Raw genomic sequence first — 19791 nt, 5'->3', positions numbered from 1 at the left:
TTAAGAGTCAAGTTCCCGCACATGCGCAGAATCTATTAATATTCTTAGCAGTGTGCTTTTAAAACCAGATTTACACAATACTTAAAACTTATTGCCGAGTCGTAATGAGAATCTTTGACCCTTCAGCAGCTCTCGAGGTACGAGTCTTGGTGGCTAGATCGGCAGGGTGTGTCATTGTATTTTGCTGGTCTTCTGTTCGAATCTCGAGATCGACAAATAATTTATAATTTTTCTTTTTTTTAAATAAATTTTATCTATATTTCTCCATTATTCATAGCGTTACTATGAATCATTCCAAATCATATATTTCAAAACAATATTATAAATTTAAAATATGTCTATATTTTATCGGAATTTTAAGAATCAAGTTCCCGCACATGCGCAGAATCTATTAATATTCTTAGCATTGTGCTTTTAAAACCAGATTTACACAATACTTAATACTTATTGCCGAGTCGTAATGAGAATCTTTGACCCTTCAGAAGCTCTCGAGGTACGAGTCTTGGTGGCTAGATCGGCAGGATGTGTCATTTTATTTTGCTGGTATTCTGTTCGAATCTCGAGATCGACAAATAATTTATAATTTTTCTCTTTTTTAAATAAATTTTATCTTTATTGCTCCATTATTCATAGAGTTACTATGAATCATTCCAAATCATATATTTCAAAACAATATTATAAATTTAAAATATTTCTATATTTTATCGGAATTTTAAGAGTCAAGTTCCCGCACATGCGCAGAATCTATTAATATTCTTAGCAGTGTGCTTTTAAAACCAGATTTACACAATACTTAAAACTTATTGCCGAGTCGTAATGAGAATCTTTGACCCTTCAGCAGCTCTCGAGGTGCGAGTCTTGGTGGCTAGATTGGCAGGGTGTGTCATTGTATTTTGCTGGTCTTCTGTTCGAATCTCGAGATCGACAAATAATTTATAATTTTTCTTTTTTTAAAATAAATTTTATCTTTATTTCTCCATTATTCATAGAGTTACTATGAATCATTCCAAATCATATATTTCAAAACAATATTATAAATTTAAAATATGTCTATATTTTATCGGAATTTTAAGAATCAAGTTCCCGCACATGCGCAGAATCTATTAATATTCTTAGCATTGTGCTTTTAAAACCAGATTTACACAATACTTAAAACTTAATGCCGAGTCGTAATGAGAATCTTTGACACTTCAGAAGCTCTCGAGGGACGAGTCTTGGTGGCTAGATCGGCAGGGTGTGTCATTGTATTTTGCTGGTCTTCTGTTCGAATCTCGAGATCGACAAATAATTTATAATTTTTCTTTTTTTTAAATAAATTTTATCTTTATTTCTCCATTATTCATAGAGTTACTATGAATCATTCCAAATCATATATTTCAAAACAATATTATAAATTTAAAATATTTCTATATTTTATCGGTATTTTAAGAGTCTAGTTCCCGCACATGCGCAGAATCTATTAATATTCTTAGCATTGTGCTTTTAAAACCAGATTTACACAATACTTAAAACTTATTGCCGAATCGTAATAAGAATCTTTGACACTTCAGAAGCTCTCGAGGTACGGGTCTTGGTGGCTAGATCGGCAGGGTGTGTCATTGTATTTTGCTGGTCTTCTGTTCGAATCTCGAGATCGACAAATAATTTATAATTATTTTTTTTTTAATTTTATCTATATTTTTCCATTATTCATAGAGTTACTATCAATCATTCCAAATCATATATTTCAAAACAATATTATAAATTTAAAATATTTCTATATTTTATCGGAATTTTAAGAGTCAAGTTCCCGCATATGCGAAGAATCTATTAATATTCTTAGCATTCTGCTTTTAAAACCAGATTTACACAATACGTAACTTATTGCCGAGTCGTAATGAGAATTTTTGACCCTTCAGAAGCTCTCGAGGTACGAGTCTTGGTGGCTAGATCGGCAGGGTGTGTCGTTGTATTTTGCTGGTCTTCTGTTCGAATCTCGAGATCGACAAATAATTTATAATTTTTCTTTTTTTTAAATAAATTTTATTTTTATTTCTCCATTATTCATAGAGTTACTATGAATCATTTAAAATCATATATTTCAAAACAATATTATAAATTTAAAATATTTCTATATTTTATCGGAATTTTAAGACTCAAGTTCCCGCACATGCGCAGAATCTATTAATATTCTTAGCATTGTGCTTTTAAAACCAGACTTACACAATACTTAAAACTTATTGCTGAGTCGTAATGAGAATCTTTGACTCTTCAGAAGCTCTCGGGGCAAGCGTCTTGGTGGCTAGATCGGCAGTGTGTGTCATTGTATCTTGCTGGTCTTCTGTTCGAATCTCGAGATCGACAAAGATTTTATAATTTTTCTTTTTTTTAAATAAATTTTATCTATATTTCTCCATTATTCATAGAGTTACTATGAATCATTCCAAATCATATATTTCAAAACAATATTATAAATTTAAAATATTTCTATATTTTATCGGAATTTTAAGAATCAAGTTCCCGCACATGCGCAGAATCTATAAATATTCTTAGTATTGTGCTTTTAAAACCAGATATACACAATACTTAAAACTTATTGCCGAGTCATAATGAGAATATTTGACCCTTCAGAAGCTCTCGAGGTACGAGTCTTGGTGGCTAGATCGGCAGGGTGTGTCATTGTATTTTGCTGGTCTTCTGTTCGAATCTCGAGATCGACAAATAATTTATAATTTTTCTTTTTTTTAAATAAATTTTATCTTTATTTCGCCATTATTCATAGAGTTTTTATGAATCATTAAAAATCATATATTTCAAAACAATATTATAAATTTAAAATATTTGTATATTTTATCGGAATTTTAAGAGTCAATTTCCCGCACATGCGCAGAATCTATTAATATTCTTAGCATTGTGCTTTTAAAACCAGATTTACACAATTCTTAAAACTTATTGCCGAGTCGTAATGAGAAACTTTGACCCTTCAGAAGCTCTCGAGGTACGCGTCTTGGTGGCTAGATCGGCAGGGTGTGTCATTGTATTTTGCTGGTCTTCTGTTCGAATCTCGAGATCGACAAAGATTTTATAATTTTTCTTTTTTTTTAAATAAATTTTATCTTTTATTTTCCATTATTCATAGAGTTACTATGAATCATTCCAAATCATATATTTCAAAACAATATTATAAATTTAAAATATTTCTATATTTTATCGGAATTTTAAGAGTCAAGTTCGCGCACATGCGCAGAATCTATTAATCTTCTTAGCATTGTGCTTTTAAAACCAGATTTACACAATACTTAAAACTTATTGCCTAGTCGTAATAAGAGTCTTTGACCATTCAGAAACTCTCGAGGTACGAGTCTTGGTAGCTAGATTGGCAGGGTGTGTCGTTGTATTTTGCTGGTCTTCTGTTTGAATCTCGAGATCGACAAATAATTTATAATTTTTCTTTTTTTTAAATAAATTTTATCTTTATTTCTCCATTATTCATAGAGTTACTAGGAATCATTCCAAATCATATATTTCAAAACAATATTATAAATTTAATATATTTCTATATTTTATCGGAATTTTAAGAGTCAAGTTCCCGCACATGCGCAGAATCTATTAATATTCTTAGCAGTGTGCTTTTAAAACCAGATTTACACAATACTTAAAACTTATTGCCGAGTCGTAATGAGAATCTTTGACCCTTCAGCAGCTCTCGAGGTACGAGTCTTGGTGGCTAGATCGGCAGGGTGTGTCATTGTATTTTGCTGGTCTTCTGTTCGAATCTCGAGATCGACAAATAATTTATAATTTTTCTTTTTTTTAAATAAATTTTATCTATATTTCTCCATTATTCATAGCGTTACTATGAATCATTCCAAATCATATATTTCAAAACAATATTATAAATTTAAAATATGTCTATATTTTATCGGAATTTTAAGAATCAAGTTCCCGCACATGCGCAGAATCTATTAATATTCTTAGCATTGTGCTTTTAAAACCAGATTTACACAATACTTAATACTTATTGCCGAGTCGTAATGAGAATCTTTGACCCTTCAGAAGCTCTCGAGGTACGAGTCTTGGTGGCTAGATCGGCAGGATGTGTCATTTTATTTTGCTGGTATTCTGTTCGAATCTCGAGATCGACAAATAATTTATAATTTTTCTCTTTTTTAAATAAATTTTATCTTTATTTCTCCATTGTTCATAGAGTTACTATGAATTATTCCAAATCATATATTTCAAAACAATATTATAAATTTAAAATATTTCTATATTTTATCGGAATTTTAAGAGTCAAGTTCCCGCACATGCGCAGAATCTATTAATATTCTTAGCAGTGTGCTTTTAAAACCAGATTTACACAATACTTAAAACTTATTGCCGAGTCGTAATGAGAATCTTTGACCCTTCAGCAGCTCTCGAGGTGCGAGTCTTGGTGGCTAGATTGGCAGGGTGTGTCATTGTATTTTGCTGGTCTTCTGTTCAAATCTCGAGATCGACAAATAATTTATAATTTTTCTTTTTTTTAAATAAATTTTATCTATATTTCTCCATTATTCATAGCGTTATTATGAATCATTCCAAATCATATATTTCAAAACAATATTATAAATTTAAAATATGTCTATATTTTATCGGAATTTTAAGAATCAAGTTCCCGCACATGCGCAGAATCTATTAATATTCTTAGCATTGTGCTTTTAAAACCAGATTTACACAATACTTAATACTTATTGCCGAGTCGTAATGAGAATCTTTGACCCTTCAGAAGCTCTCGAGGTACGAGTCTTGGTGGCTAGATCGGCAGGATGTGTCATTTTATTTTGCTGGTATTCTGTTCGAATCTCGAGATCGACAAATAATTTATAATTTTTCTCTTTTTTAAATAAATTTTATCTTTATTTCTTCATTATTCATAGCGTTACTATGAATCATTCCAAATCATATATTTCAAAGCAATATTATAAATTTAAAATATTTCTATATTTTATCGGAATTTTAAGAGTCAAGTTCCCGCACATGCGCAGAATCTATTAATATTCTTAGCATTGTGCTTTTAAAACCAGATTTACACAATACTTAAAACTTATTGCCGAATCGTAATAAGAATCTTTGACACTTCAGAAGCTCTCGAGGTACGAGTCTTGGTGGCTAGATCGGCAGGGTGTGTCATTGTATTTTGCTGGTCTTCTGTTCGAATCTCGAGATCGACAAATAATTTATAATTATTTTTTTTTAATTTTATCTATATTTTTCCATTATTCATAGAGTTACTATCAATCATTCCAAATCATATATTTCAAAACAATATTATAAATTTAAAATATTTCTATATTTTATCGGAATTTTAAGAGTCAAGTTCCCGCATATGCGCAGAATCTATTAATATTCTTAGCATTCTGCTTTTAAAACCAGATTTACACAATACTTAACTTATTGCCGAGTCGTAATGAGAATTTTTGACCCTTCAGAAGCTCTCGAGGTACGAGTCTTGGTGGCTAGATCGGCAGGGTGTGTCGTTGTATTTTGCTGGTCTTCTGTTCGAATCTCGAGATCGACAAATAATTTATAATTTTTCTTTTTTTTAAATAAATTTTATTTTTATTTCTCCATTATTCATAGAGTTACTATGAATCATTTAAAATCATATATTTCAAAACAATATTATAAATTTAAAATATTTCTATATTTTATCGGAATTTTAAGACTCAAGTTCCCGCACATGCGCAGAATCTATTAATATTCTTAGCATTGTGCTTTTAAAACCAGACTTACACAATACTTAAAACTTATTGCTGAGTCGTAATGAGAATCTTTGACCCTTCAGAAGCTCTCGAGGCAAGCGTCTTGGTGGCTAGATCGGCAGTGTGTGTCATTGTATCTTGCTGGTCTTCTGTTCGAATCTCGAGATCGACAAAGATTTTATAATTTTTCTTTTTTTTAAATAAATTTTATCTATATTTCTCCATTATTCATAGAGTTACTATGAATCATTCCAAATCATATATTTCAAAACAATATTATAAATTTAAAATATTTCTATATTTTATCGGAATTTTAAGAGTCAAGTTCCCGCACATGCGCAGAATCTATAAATATTCTTAGTATTGTGCTTTTAAAACCAGATATACACAATACTTAAAACTTATTGCCGAGTCATAATGAGAATATTTGACCCTTCAGAAGCTCTCGAGGTACGAGTCTTGGTGGCTAGATCGGCAGGGTGTGTCATTGTATTTTGCTGGTCTTCTGTTCGAATCTCGAGAGCGACAAATAATTTATAATTTTTCTTTTTTTTAAATAAATTTTATCTTTATTTCGCCATTATTCATAGAGTTTTTATGAATCATTAAAAATCATATATTTCAAAACAATATTATAAATTTAAAATATTTGTATATTTTATCGGAATTTTAAGAGTCAATTTCCCGCACATGCGCAGAATCTATTAATATTCTTAGCATTGTGCTTTTAAAACCAGATTTACACAATTCTTAAAACTTATTGCCGAGTCGTAATGAGAAACTTTGACCCTTCAGAAGCTCTCGAGGTACGCGTCTTGGTGGCTAGATCGGCAGGGTGTGTCATTGTATTTTGCTGGTCTTCTGTTCGAATCTCGAGATCGACAAAGATTTTATAATTTTTCTTTTTTTTTAAATAAATTTTATCTTTATTTTTCCATTATTCATAGAGTTACTATGAATCATTCCAAATCATATATTTCAAAACAATATTATAAATTTAAAATATTTCTATATTTTATCGGAATTTTAAGAGTCAAGTTCGCGCACATGCGCAGAATCTATTAATCTTCTTAGCATTGTGCTTTTAAAACCAGATTTACACAATACTTAAAACTTATTGCCTAGTCGTAATAAGAGTCTTTGACCATTCAGAAACTCTCGAGGTACGAGTCTTGGTAGCTAGATTGGCAGGGTGTGTCATTGTATTTTGCTGGTCTTCTGTTTGAATCTCGAGATCGACATATAATTTATAATTTTTCTTTTTTTTAAATAAATTTTATCTTTATTTCTCCATTATTCATAGAGTTACTAGGAATCATTCCAAATCATATATTTCAAAACAATATTATAAATTTAATATATTTCTATATTTTATCGGAATTTTAAGAGTCAAGTTCCCGCACATGCGCAGAATCTATTAATATTCTTAGCAGTGTGCTTTTAAAACCAGATTTACACAATACTTAAAACTTATTGCCGAGTCGTAATGAGAATCTTTGACCCTTCAGCAGCTCTCGAGGTACGAGTCTTGGTGGCTAGATCGGCAGGGTGTGTCATTGTATTTTGCTGGTCTTCTGTTCGAATCTCGAGATCGACAAATAATTTATAATTTTTCTTTTTTTTAAATAAATTTTATCTATATTTCTCCATTATTCATAGCGTTACTATGAATCATTCCAAATCATATATTTCAAAACAATATTATAAATTTAAAATATGTCTATATTTTATCGGAATTTTAAGAATCAAGTTCCCGCACATGCGCAGAATCTATTAATATTCTTAGCATTGTGCTTTTAAAACCAGATTTACACAATACTTAATACTTATTGCCGAGTCGTAATGAGAATCTTTGACCCTTCAGAAGCTCTCGAGGTACGAGTCTTGGTGGCTAGATCGGCAGGATGTGTCATTTTATTTTGCTGGTATTCTGTTCGAATCTCGAGATCGACAAATAATTTATAATTTTTCTCTTTTTTAAATAAATTTTATCTTTATTTCTCCATTATTCATAGAGTTACTATGAATTATTCCAAATCATATATTTCAAAACAATATTATAAATTTAAAATATTTCTATATTTTATCGGAATTTTAAGAGTCAAGTTCCCGCACATGCGCAGAATCTATTAATATTCTTAGCAGTGTGCTTTTAAAACCAGATTTACACAATACTTAAAACTTATTGCCGAGTCGTAATGAGAATCTTTGACCCTTCAGCAGCTCTCGAGGTGCGAGTCTTGGTGGCTAGATTGGCAGGGTGTGTCATTGTATTTTGCTGGTCTTCTGTTCAAATCTCGAGATCGACAAATAATTTATAATTTTTCTTTTTTTTAAATAAATTTTATCTATATTTCTCCATTATTCATAGCGTTATTATGAATCATTCCAAATCATATATTTCAAAACAATATTATAAATTTAAAATATGTCTATATTTTATCGGAATTTTAAGAATCAAGTTCCCGCACATGCGCAGAATCTATTAATATTCTTAGCATTGTGCTTTTAAAACCAGATTTACACAATACTTAATACTTATTGCCGAGTCGTAATGAGAATCTTTGACCCTTCAGAAGCTCTCGAGGTACGAGTCTTGGTGGCTAGATCGGCAGGATGTGTCATTTTATTTTGCTGGTATTCTGTTCGAATCTCGAGATCGACAAATAATTTATAATTTTTCTCTTTTTTAAATAAATTTTATCTTTATTTCTTCATTATTCATAGCGTTACTATGAATCATTCCAAATCATATATTTCAAAGCAATATTATAAATTTAAAATATTTCTATATTTTATCGGAATTTTAAGAGTCAAGTTCCCGCACATGCGCAGAATCTATTAATATTCTTAGCATTGTGCTTTTAAAACCAGATTTACACAATACTTAAAACTTATTGCCGAATCGTAATAAGAATCTTTGACACTTCAGAAGCTCTCGAGGTACGAGTCTTGGTGGCTAGATCGGCAGGGTGTGTCATTGTATTTTGCTGGTCTTCTGTTCGAATCTCGAGATCGACAAATAATTTATAATTATTTTTTTTTAATTTTATCTATATTTTTCCATTATTCATAGAGTTACTATCAATCATTCCAAATCATATATTTCAAAACAATATTATAAATTTAAAATATTTCTATATTTTATCGGAATTTTAAGAGTCAAGTTCCCGCATATGCGCAGAATCTATTAATATTCTTAGCATTCTGCTTTTAAAACCAGATTTACACAATACTTAACTTATTGCCGAGTCGTAATGAGAATTTTTGACCCTTCAGAAGCTCTCGAGGTACGAGTCTTGGTGGCTAGATCGGCAGGGTGTGTCGTTGTATTTTGCTGGTCTTCTGTTCGAATCTCGAGATCGACAAATAATTTATAATTTTTCTTTTTTTTAAATAAATTTTATTTTTATTTCTCCATTATTCATAGAGTTACTATGAATCATTTAAAATCATATATTTCAAAACAATATTATAAATGTAAATATTTCTATATTTTATCGGAATTTTAAGACTCAAGTTCCCGCACATGCGCAGAATCTATTAATATTCTTAGCATTGTGCTTTTAAAACCAGACTTACACAATACTTAAAACTTATTGCTGAGTCGTAATGAGAATCTTTGACCCTTCAGAAGCTCTCGAGGCAAGCGTCTTGGTGGCTAGATCGGCAGTGTGTGTCATTGTATCTTGCTGGTCTTCTGTTCGAATCTCGAGATCGACAAAGATTTTATAATTTTTCTTTTTTTTAAATAAATTTTATCTATATTTCTCCATTATTCATAGAGTTACTATGAATCATTCCAAATCATATATTTCAAAACAATATTATAAATTTAAAATATTTCTATATTTTATCGGAATTTTAAGAGTCAAGTTCCCGCACATGCGCAGAATCTATAAATATTCTTAGTATTGTGCTTTTAAAACCAGATATACACAATACTTAAAACTTATTGCCGAGTCATAATGAGAATATTTTACCCTTCAGAAGCTCTCGAGGTACGAGTCTTGGTGGCTAGATTGGCAGGGTGTGTCATTGTATTTTGCTGGTCTTCTGTTCGAATCTCGAGATCGACAAATAATTTATAATTTTTCTTTTTTTTAAATAAATTTTATCTTTATTTCGCCATTATTCATAGAGTTTTTATGAATCATTAAAAATCATATATTTCAAAACAATATTATAAATTTAAAATATTTGTATATTTTATCGGAATTTTAAGAGTCAATTTCCCGCACATGCGCAGAATCTATTAATATTCTTAGCATTGTGCTTTTAAAACCAGATTTACACAATACTTAAAACTTATTGCCGAGTCGTAATGAGAATCTTTGACACTTCAGAAGCTCTCGAGGGACGAGTCTTGGTGGCTAGATCGGCAGGGTGTGTCATTGTATTTTGCTGGTCTTCTGTTCGAATCTCGAGATCGACAAAGATTTTATAATTTTTCTTTTTTTTAAATAAATTTTATCTATATTTCTCCATTATTCACAGAGTTACTATGAATCATTCCAAATCATATATTTCAAAACAATATTATAAATTTAAAATATTTCTATATTTTATCGGAATTTTAAGAGTCAAGTTCCCGCACATGCGCAGAATCTATTAATATTCTTAGCATAGTGCTTTTAAAACCAGATTTACACAATTCTTAAAACTTATTGCCGATTCGTAATGAGAATCTTTGACCCTTCAGAAGCTCTCGAGGTACGAGTCTTGGTGGCTAGAAAGGCAGGGTGTGTCATTGTATTTTGCTGGTCTTCTGTTCGAATCTCGAGATCGACAAAGATTTTATAATTTTTCTTTTTTTTTAAATAAATTTTATCTTTATTTTTCCATTATTCATAGAGTTACTATGAATCAGTCCAAATCATATATTTCAAAACAATATTAGAAATTTAAAATATTTCTATATTTTATCCGAATTTTAAGAGTCAAGTTCCCGCACATGCGCAGAATCTATTAACTAGCTTTGTGCTTTTAAAACCAGATTTACACAATACTTAAAACTTATTGCCGAGTCGTAAAGGGAATCTTTGACGATTCAAAAGGTCTCGAGGTACGCGTCTTGGTGGCTAGATCGGCAGGGTGTGTCATTGTATTTTGCTGGTCTTCTGTTCGAATCTCGAGATCGACAAAGATTTTATAATTTTTCTTTTTTTTTAAATAAATTTTATCTTTATTTTTCCATTATTCATAGAGTTTTTATGAATCATTAAAAATCATATATTTCAAAACAATATTATAAATTTAAAATATTTCTATATTTTATCCAAATTTTAAAAGTCAAGTTCCCGCACATGCGCAGAATCTATTAATATTCTTAGCATTATGCTTTTAAAACCAGATTTACACAATACTTAAAACTTATTGCCGAGTCGTAATGAGAATCTTTGACACTTCAGAAGCTCTCGATTGGACGAGTCTTGGTGGCTAGATCGGCAGGGTGTGTCATTGTATTTTGCTGGTCTTCTGTTCGAATCTCGAGATCGACAAAGATTTTATAATTTTTCTTTTTTTTAAATAAATTTTATCTATATTTCTCCATTATTCATAGATTTACTATGAATCATTCCAAATCATATATTTCAAAACAATATTATAAATTTGAAATATTTCTATATTTTATCGGAATTTTAAGAGTCAAGTTCCCGCACATGCGCAGAATCTATTAATATTCTTAGCAATGTGCTTTTAAAACCAGATTTACACAATTCTTAAAACTTATTGCCGATTCGTAATGAGAATCTTTGACCCTTCAGAAGCTCTCGAGGTACGAGTCTTGGTGGCTAGATAGGCAGGGTGTGTCATTGTATTTTGCTGGTCTTCTGTTCGAATCTCGAGATCGACAAAGATTTTATAATTTTTCTTTTTTTTTAAATAAATTTTATCTTTATTTTTCCATTATTCATAGAGTTACTATGAATCAATCCAAATCATATATTTCAAAACAATATTATAAATTTAAAATATTTCTATATTTTATCCGAATTTTAAGAGTCAAGTTCCCGCACATGCGCAGAATCTATTAACTAGCTTTGTGCTTTTAAAACCAGATTTACACAATACTTAAAACTTATTGCCGAGTCGTAAAGAGAATCTTTGACGATTCAAAAGGTCTCGAGGTACGCGTCTTGGTGGCTAGATCGGCAGGGTGTGTCATTGTATTTTGCTGGGTTGTCATTGGTCTTCTGTTCGAATCTCGAGATCGACAAATAATTTATAATTTCTCTTTTTTTTTAAATAAATTTTATCTTTATTTCTCCATTATTCATAGAGTTTCTATGAATCATTCCAAATCATATATTTCAAAACAATATTATAAATTTAAATATTTCTATATTTTATCGGAATTTTAAGAGTCAAGTTCCCGCACATGCGCAGAATCTATTAATATTCTTAGCATTGTGCTTTTAAAACCAGATTTACACAATTCTTAAAACTTATTGCCGAGTCGTAATGAGAATCTTTGACCCTTCAGAAGCTCTCGAGGTACGCGTCTTGGTGGCTAGATGGGCAAGGTGTGTCATTATATTTTGCTGGTCTTCTGTTCGAATCTCGAGATCGACAAAGATTTTATAATTTTTCTTTTTTTTAAATAAATTTATCTTTATTTTTCCATTATTCATAGAGTTACTATGAATCAATCCAAATCATATATTTCAAAACAATATTATAAATTTAAAATATTTCTATATTTTATCCGAATTTTAAGAGTCAAGTTCCCGCACATGCGCAGAATCTATTAACTAGCTTTGTGCTTTTAAAACCAGATTTAAACAATACTTAAAACTTATTGCTGAGTCATAATGAGAATCTTTGACCCTTCAGAAGCTCTCGAGGTACGAGTCTTGGTGGCTAGATCGGCAGGGTGTGTCATTGTATTTTGCTGGTCTTCTGTTCGAATCTCGAGATCGACAAATAATTTATAATTTTTCTTTTTTTTAAATAAATTTTATCTTTATTTCGCCATTATTCATAGAGTTACTATGAATCATTCCAAATCATATATTTCAAAACAATATTATAAATTTAAATATTTCTATATTTTATCGGAATTTTAAGAGTCAAGTTCCCGCACATGCGCAGAATCTATTAATATTCTTAGCATTATGCTTTTAAAACCAAATTTACACAATACTTAAAACTTATTGCCGAGTCGTAATGAGAATCTTTGACACTTCAGAAGCTCTCGAGGGACGAGTCTTGGTGGCTATATCGGCAGGGTGTGTCATTGTATTTTGCTGGTCTTCTGTTCGAATCTCGAGATCGACAAAGATTTTATAATTTTTCTTTTTTTTAAATAAATTTTATCTATTTTTCTAAATTATTCATAGAGTTACTATGAATCATTCCAAATCATATATTTCAAAACAATATTATAAATTTAAAATATTTCTATATTTTATCGGAATTTTAAGAGTCAAGTTCCCGCACATGCGCAGAATCTATTAATATTCTTAGCAATGTGCTTTTAAAACCAGATTTACACAATTCTTAAAACTTATTGCCGATTCGTAATGAGAATCTTTGACCCTTCAGAAGCTCTTGAGGTACGAGTCTTGGTGGCTAGATAGGCAGGGTGTGTCATTGTATTTTGCTGGTCTTCTGTTCGAATCTCGAGATCGACAAAGATTTTATAATTTTTCTTTTTTTTTAAATAAATTTTATCTTTATTTTTCCATTATTCATAGAGTTACTATGAATCAATCCAAATCATATATTTCAAAACAATATTATAAATTTAAAATATTTCTATATTTTATCCGAATTTTAAGAGTCAAGTTCCCGCACATGCGCAGAATCTATTAATATTCTTAGCATTGTGCTTTTAAAACCAGATTTACACAATACTTAAAACTTATTGCCGAGTCGTAAAGAGAATCTTTGACGATTCAAAAGGTCTCGAGGTACGCGTCTTGGTGGCTAGATCGGCAGGGTGTGTCATTGTATTTTGCTGGTCTTCTGTTCGAATCTCGAGATCGACAAATAATTTATAATTTTTCTTTTTTTTAAAATAATTTTTATCTTTATTTCTCCATTATTCATAGAGTTTCTATGAATCAATCCAAATCATATATTTCAAAACAATAATATAAATTTAAAATATTTCTATATTTTATCGGAATTTTAAGAGTCAAGTTCCCGCACATGCGCAGAATCTAATAATATTCTTAGCATTGTGCTTTTAAAACCAGATTTACACAATACTTAAAACTTATTGCTGAGTCATAATGAGAATCTTTGACCCTTCAGAAGCTCTCGAGGTACGAGTCTTGGTGGCTAGATCGGCAGGGTGTGTCACTGTATTTTTCTGGTCTTCTGTTCGAATCTCGAGATCGACAAATAATTTATAATTTTTCTTTTTTTTAAATAAATTTTATCTTTATTTCGCCATTATTCATAGAGTTACTATGAATCATTCCAAATCATATATTTCAAAACAATATTATAAATTTAAATATTTCTATATTTTATCGGAATTTTAAGAGTCAAGTTCCCGCACATGCGCAGAATCTATTAATATTCTTAGCATTGTGCTTTTAAAACCAGATTTACACAATTCTTAAAACTTATTGCCGAGTCGTAATGAGAATCTTTGACCCTTTAGAAGCTCTCGAGGTACGCGTCTTGGTGGCTAGATGGGCAGGGTGTGTCATTGTATTTTGCTGGTCTTCTGTTCGAATCTCGAGATCGACAAAGATTTTATAATTTTTCTTTTTTTTAAAATAAATTTTATCTTTATTTTTCCATTATTCATAGAGTTACTATGAATCAATCCAAATCATATATTTCAAAACAATATTATAAATTTAAAATATTTCTATATTTTATCCGAATTTTAAGAGTCAAGTTCCCGCACATGCGCAGAATCTATTAACTAGCTTTGTGCTTTTAAAACCAGATTTACACAATACTTAAAACTTATTGCTGAGTCATAATGAGAATCTTTGACCCTTCAGAAGCTCTCGAGGTACGAGTCTTGGTGGCTAGATCGGCGGGGTGTGTCATTGTATTTTGCTGGTCTTCTGTTCGAATCTCGAGATCGACAAATAATTTATAATTTTTCTTTTTTTTAAAATAATTTTTATCTTTATTTCTCCATTATTCATAGAGTTTCTATGAATCAATCCAAATCATATATTTCAAAACAATAATATAAATTTAAAATATTTCTATATTTTATCGGAATTTTAAGAGTCAAGTTCCCGCACATGCGCAGAATCTAATAATATTCTTAGCATTGTGCTTTTAAAACCAGATTTACACAATACTTAAAACTTATTGCTGAGTCATAATGAGAATCTTTGACCCTTCAGAAGCTCTCGAGGTACGAGACTTGGTGGCTAGATCGGCAGGGTGTGTCATTGTATTTTTCTGGTCTTCTGTTCGAATCTCGAGATCGACAAATAATTTATAATTTTTCTTTTTTTTAAATAAATTTTATCTTTATTTCGCCATTATTCATAGAGTTACTATGAATCATTCCAAATCATATATTTCAAAACAATATTATAAATTTAAATATTTCTATATTTTATCGGAATTTTAAGAGTCAAGTTCCCGCACATGCGCAGAATCTATTAATATTCTTAGCATTGTGCTTTTAAAACCAGATTTACACAATTCTTAAAACTTATTGCCGATTCGTAATGAGAATCTTTGACCCTTCAGAAGCTCTCGAGGTACGAGTCTTGGTGGCTAGATAGGCAGGGTGTGTCATTGTATTTTGCTGGTCTTCTGTTCGAATCTCGAGATCGACAAAGATTTTATAATTTTTCTTTTTTTTTAAATAAATTTTATCTTTATTTTTCCATTATTCATAGAGTTACTATGAATCAATCCAAATCATATATTTCAAAACAATATTATAAATTTAAAATATTTCTATATTTTATCCGAATTTTAAGAGTCAAGTTCCCGCACATGCGCAGAATCTATTAACTAGCTTTGTGCTTTTAAAACCAGATTTACACAATACTTAAAACTTATTGCCGAGTCGTAAAGAGAATCTTTGACGATTCAAAAGGTCTCGAGGTACGCGTCTTGGTGGCTAGATCGGCAGGGTGTGTCATTGTATTTTGCTGGGTTGTCATTGGTCTTCTGTTCGAATCTCGAGATCGACAAATAATTTATAATTTTTCTTTTTTTTAAATAAATTTTATCTTTATTTCGCCATTATTCATAGAGTTACTATGAATCATTCCAAATCATATATTTCAAAACAATATTATAAATTTAAATATTTCTATATTTTATCGGAATTTTAAGAGTCAAGTTCCCGCACATGCGCAGAATCTATTAATATTCTTAGCATTGTGCTTTTAAAACCAGATTTACACAATTCTTAAAACTTATTGCCGAGTCGTAATGAGAATCTTTGACCCTTTAGAAGCTCTCGAGGTACGCGTCTTGGTGGCTAGATGGGCAGGGTGTGTCATTGTATTTTGCTGGTCTTCTGTTCGAATCTCGAGATCGACAAAGATTTTATAATTTTTCTTTTTTTTAAAATAAATTTTATCTTTATTTTTCCATTATTCATAGAGTTACTATGAATCAATCCAAATCATATATTTCAAAACAATATTATAAATTTAAAATATTTCTATATTTTATCCGAATTTTAAGAGTCAAGTTCCCGCACATGCGCAGAATCTATTAACTAGCTTTGTGCTTTTAAAACCAGATTTACACAATACTTAAAACTTATTGCTGAGTCATAATGAGAATCTTTGACCCTTCAGAAGCTCTCGAGGTACGAGTCTTGGTGGCTAGATCGGCGGGGTGTGTCATTGTATTTTGCTGGTCTTCTGTTCGAATCTCGAGATCGACAAATAATTTATAATTTTTTCTTTTTTTTAAAATAATTTTTATCTTTATTTCTCCATTATTCATAGAGTTTCTATGAATCAATCCAAATCATATATTTCAAAACAATAATATAAATTTAAAATATTTCTATATTTTATCGGAATTTTAAGAGTCAAGTTCCCGCACATGCGCAGAATCTAATAATATTCTTAGCATTGTGCTTTTAAAACCAGATTTACACAATACTTAAAACTTATTGCTGAGTCATAATGAGAATCTTTGACCCTTCAGAAGCTCTCGAGGTACGAGTCTTGGTGGCTAGATCGGCAGGGTGTGTCATTGTATTTTTCTGGTCTTCTGTTCGAATCTCGAGATCGACAAATAATTTATAATTTTTCTTTTTTTTAAATAAATTTTATCTTTATTTCGCCATTATTCATAGAGTTACTATGAATCATTCCAAATCATATATTTCAAAACAATATTATAAATTTAAATATTTCTATATTTTATCGGAATTTTAAGAGTCAAGTTCCCGCACATGCGCAGAATCTATTAATATTCTTAGCATTGTGCTTTTAAAACCAGATTTACACAATTCTTAAAACTTATTGCCGAGTCGTAAAGAGAATCTTTGACGATTCAAAAGGTCTCGAGGTACGCGTCTTGGTGGCTAGATCGGCAGGGTGTGTCATTGTATTTTGCTGGGTTGTCATTGGTCTTCTGTTCGAATCTCGAGATCGACAAATAATTTATAATTTTTCTTTTTTTTTAAATAAATTTTATCTTTATTTTTCCATTATTCATAGAGTTACTATGAATCAATCCAAATCATATATTTCAAAACAATATTATAAATTTAAAATATTTCTATATTTTATCCGAATTTTAAGAGTCAAGTTCCCGCACATGCGCAGAATCTATTAACTAGCTTTGTGCTTTTAAAACCAGATTTACACAATACTTAAAACTTATTGCTGAGTCATAATGAGAATCTTTGACCCTTCAGAAGCTCTCGAGGTACGAGTCTTGGTGGCTAGATCGGCAGGGTGTGTCATTGTATTTTGCTGGTCTTCTGTTCGAATCTCGAGATCGACAAATAATTTATAATTTTTCTTTTTTTTAAATAAATTTTATCTTTATTTCGCCATTATTCATAGAGTTACTATGAATCATTCCAAATCATATATTTCAAAACAATATTATAAATTTAAATATTTCTATATTTTATCGGAATTTTAAGAGTCAAGTTCCCGCACATGCGCAGAATCTATTAATATTCTTAGCATTATGCTTTTAAAACCAAATTTACACAATACTTAAAACTTATTGCCGAGTCGTAATGAGAATCTTTGACACTTCAGAAGCTCTCGAGGGACGAGTCTTGGTGGCTAGATCGGCAGGGTGTGTCATTGTATTTTGCTGGTCTTCTGTTCGAATCTCGAGATCGACAAAGATTTTATAATTTTTCTTTTTTTTAAATAAATTTTATCTATTTTTCTCCATTATTCATAGAGTTACTATGAATCATTCCAAATCATATATTTCAAAACAATATTATAAATTTAAAATATTTCTATATTTTATCGGAATTTTAAGAGTCAAGTTCCCGCACATGCGCAGAATCTATTAATATTCTTAGCAATGTGCTTTTAAAACCAGATTTACACAATTCTTAAAACTTATTGCCGATTCGTAATGAGAATCTTTGACCCTTCAAAAGGTCTCGATGTACGCGTCTTGGTGGCTAGATCGGCAGGGTGTGTCATTGTATTTTGCTGGTCTTCTGTTCGAATCTCGAGATCGACAAATAATTTATAATTTTTCTTTTTTTTAAAATAATTTTTATCTTTATTTCTCCATTATTCATAGAGTTTCTATGAATCAATCCAAATCATATATTTCAAAACAATAATATAAATTTAAAATATTTCTATATTTTATCGGAATTTTAAGAGTCAAGTTCCCGCACATGCGCAGAATCTAATAATATTCTTAGCATTGTGCTTTTAAAACCAGATTTACACAATACTTAAAACTTATTGCTGAGTCATAATGAGAATCTTTGACCCTTCAGAAGCTCTCGAGGTACGAGTCTTGGTGGCTAGATCGGCAGGGTGTGTCACTGTATTTTTCTGGTCTTCTGTTCGAATCTCGAGATCGACAAATAATTTATAATTTTTCTTTTTTTTAAATAAATTTTATCTTTATTTCGCCATTATTCATAGAGTTACTATGAATCATTCCAAATCATATATTTCAAAACAATATTATAAATTTAAATATTTCTATATTTTATCGGAATTTTAAGAGTCAAGTTCCCGCACATGCGCAGAATCTATTAATATTCTTAGCATTGTGCTTTTAAAACCAGATTTACACAATTCTTAAAACTTATTGCCGAGTCGTAATGAGAATCTTTGACCCTTTAGAAGCTCTCGAGGTACGCGTCTTGGTGGCTAGATGGGCAGGGTGTGTCATTGTATTTTGCTGGTCTTCTGTTTGAATCTCGAGATCGACAAAGATTTTATAATTTTTCTTTTTTTTAAAATAAATTTTATCTTTATTTTTCCATTATTCATAGAGTTACTATGAATCAATCCAAATCATATATTTCAAAACAATATTATAAATTTAAAATATTTCTATATTTTATCCGAATTTTAAGAGTCAAGTTCCCGCACATGCGCAGAATCTATTAACTAGCTTTGTGCTTTTAAAACCAGATTTACACAATACTTAAAACTTATTGCTGAGTCATAATGAGAATCTTTGACCCTTCTGAAGCTCTCGAGGTACGAGTCTTGGTGGCTAGATCGGCGGGGTGTGTCATTGTATTTTGCTGGTCTTCTGTTCGAATCTCGAGATCGACAAATAATTTATAATTTTTCTTTTTTTTAAATAAATTTTATCTTTATTTCGCCATTATTCATAGAGTTACTATTAATCATTCCAAATCATATATTTCAAAACAATATTATAAATTTAAATATTTCTATATTTTATCGGAATTTTAAGAGTCAAGTTCCCGCACATGCGCAGAATCTATTAATATTCTTAGCATTATGCTTTTAAAACCAGATTTACACAATACTTAAAACTTATTGCCGAGTCGTAATGAGAATCTTTGACACTTCAGAAGCTCTCGAGGGACGAGTCTTGGTGGCTAGATCGGCAGGGTGTGTCATTGTATTTTGCTGGTCTTCTGTTCGAATCTCGAGATCGACAAAGATTTTATAATTTTTCTTTT

This window comes from Argiope bruennichi, chromosome 6 (genome assembly GCF_947563725.1).
Source record: "Argiope bruennichi chromosome 6, qqArgBrue1.1, whole genome shotgun sequence".
NCBI lineage: Eukaryota > Metazoa > Arthropoda > Arachnida > Araneae > Araneidae > Argiope > Argiope bruennichi.
Note: the sequence above shows the minus strand (reverse complement) of the source record.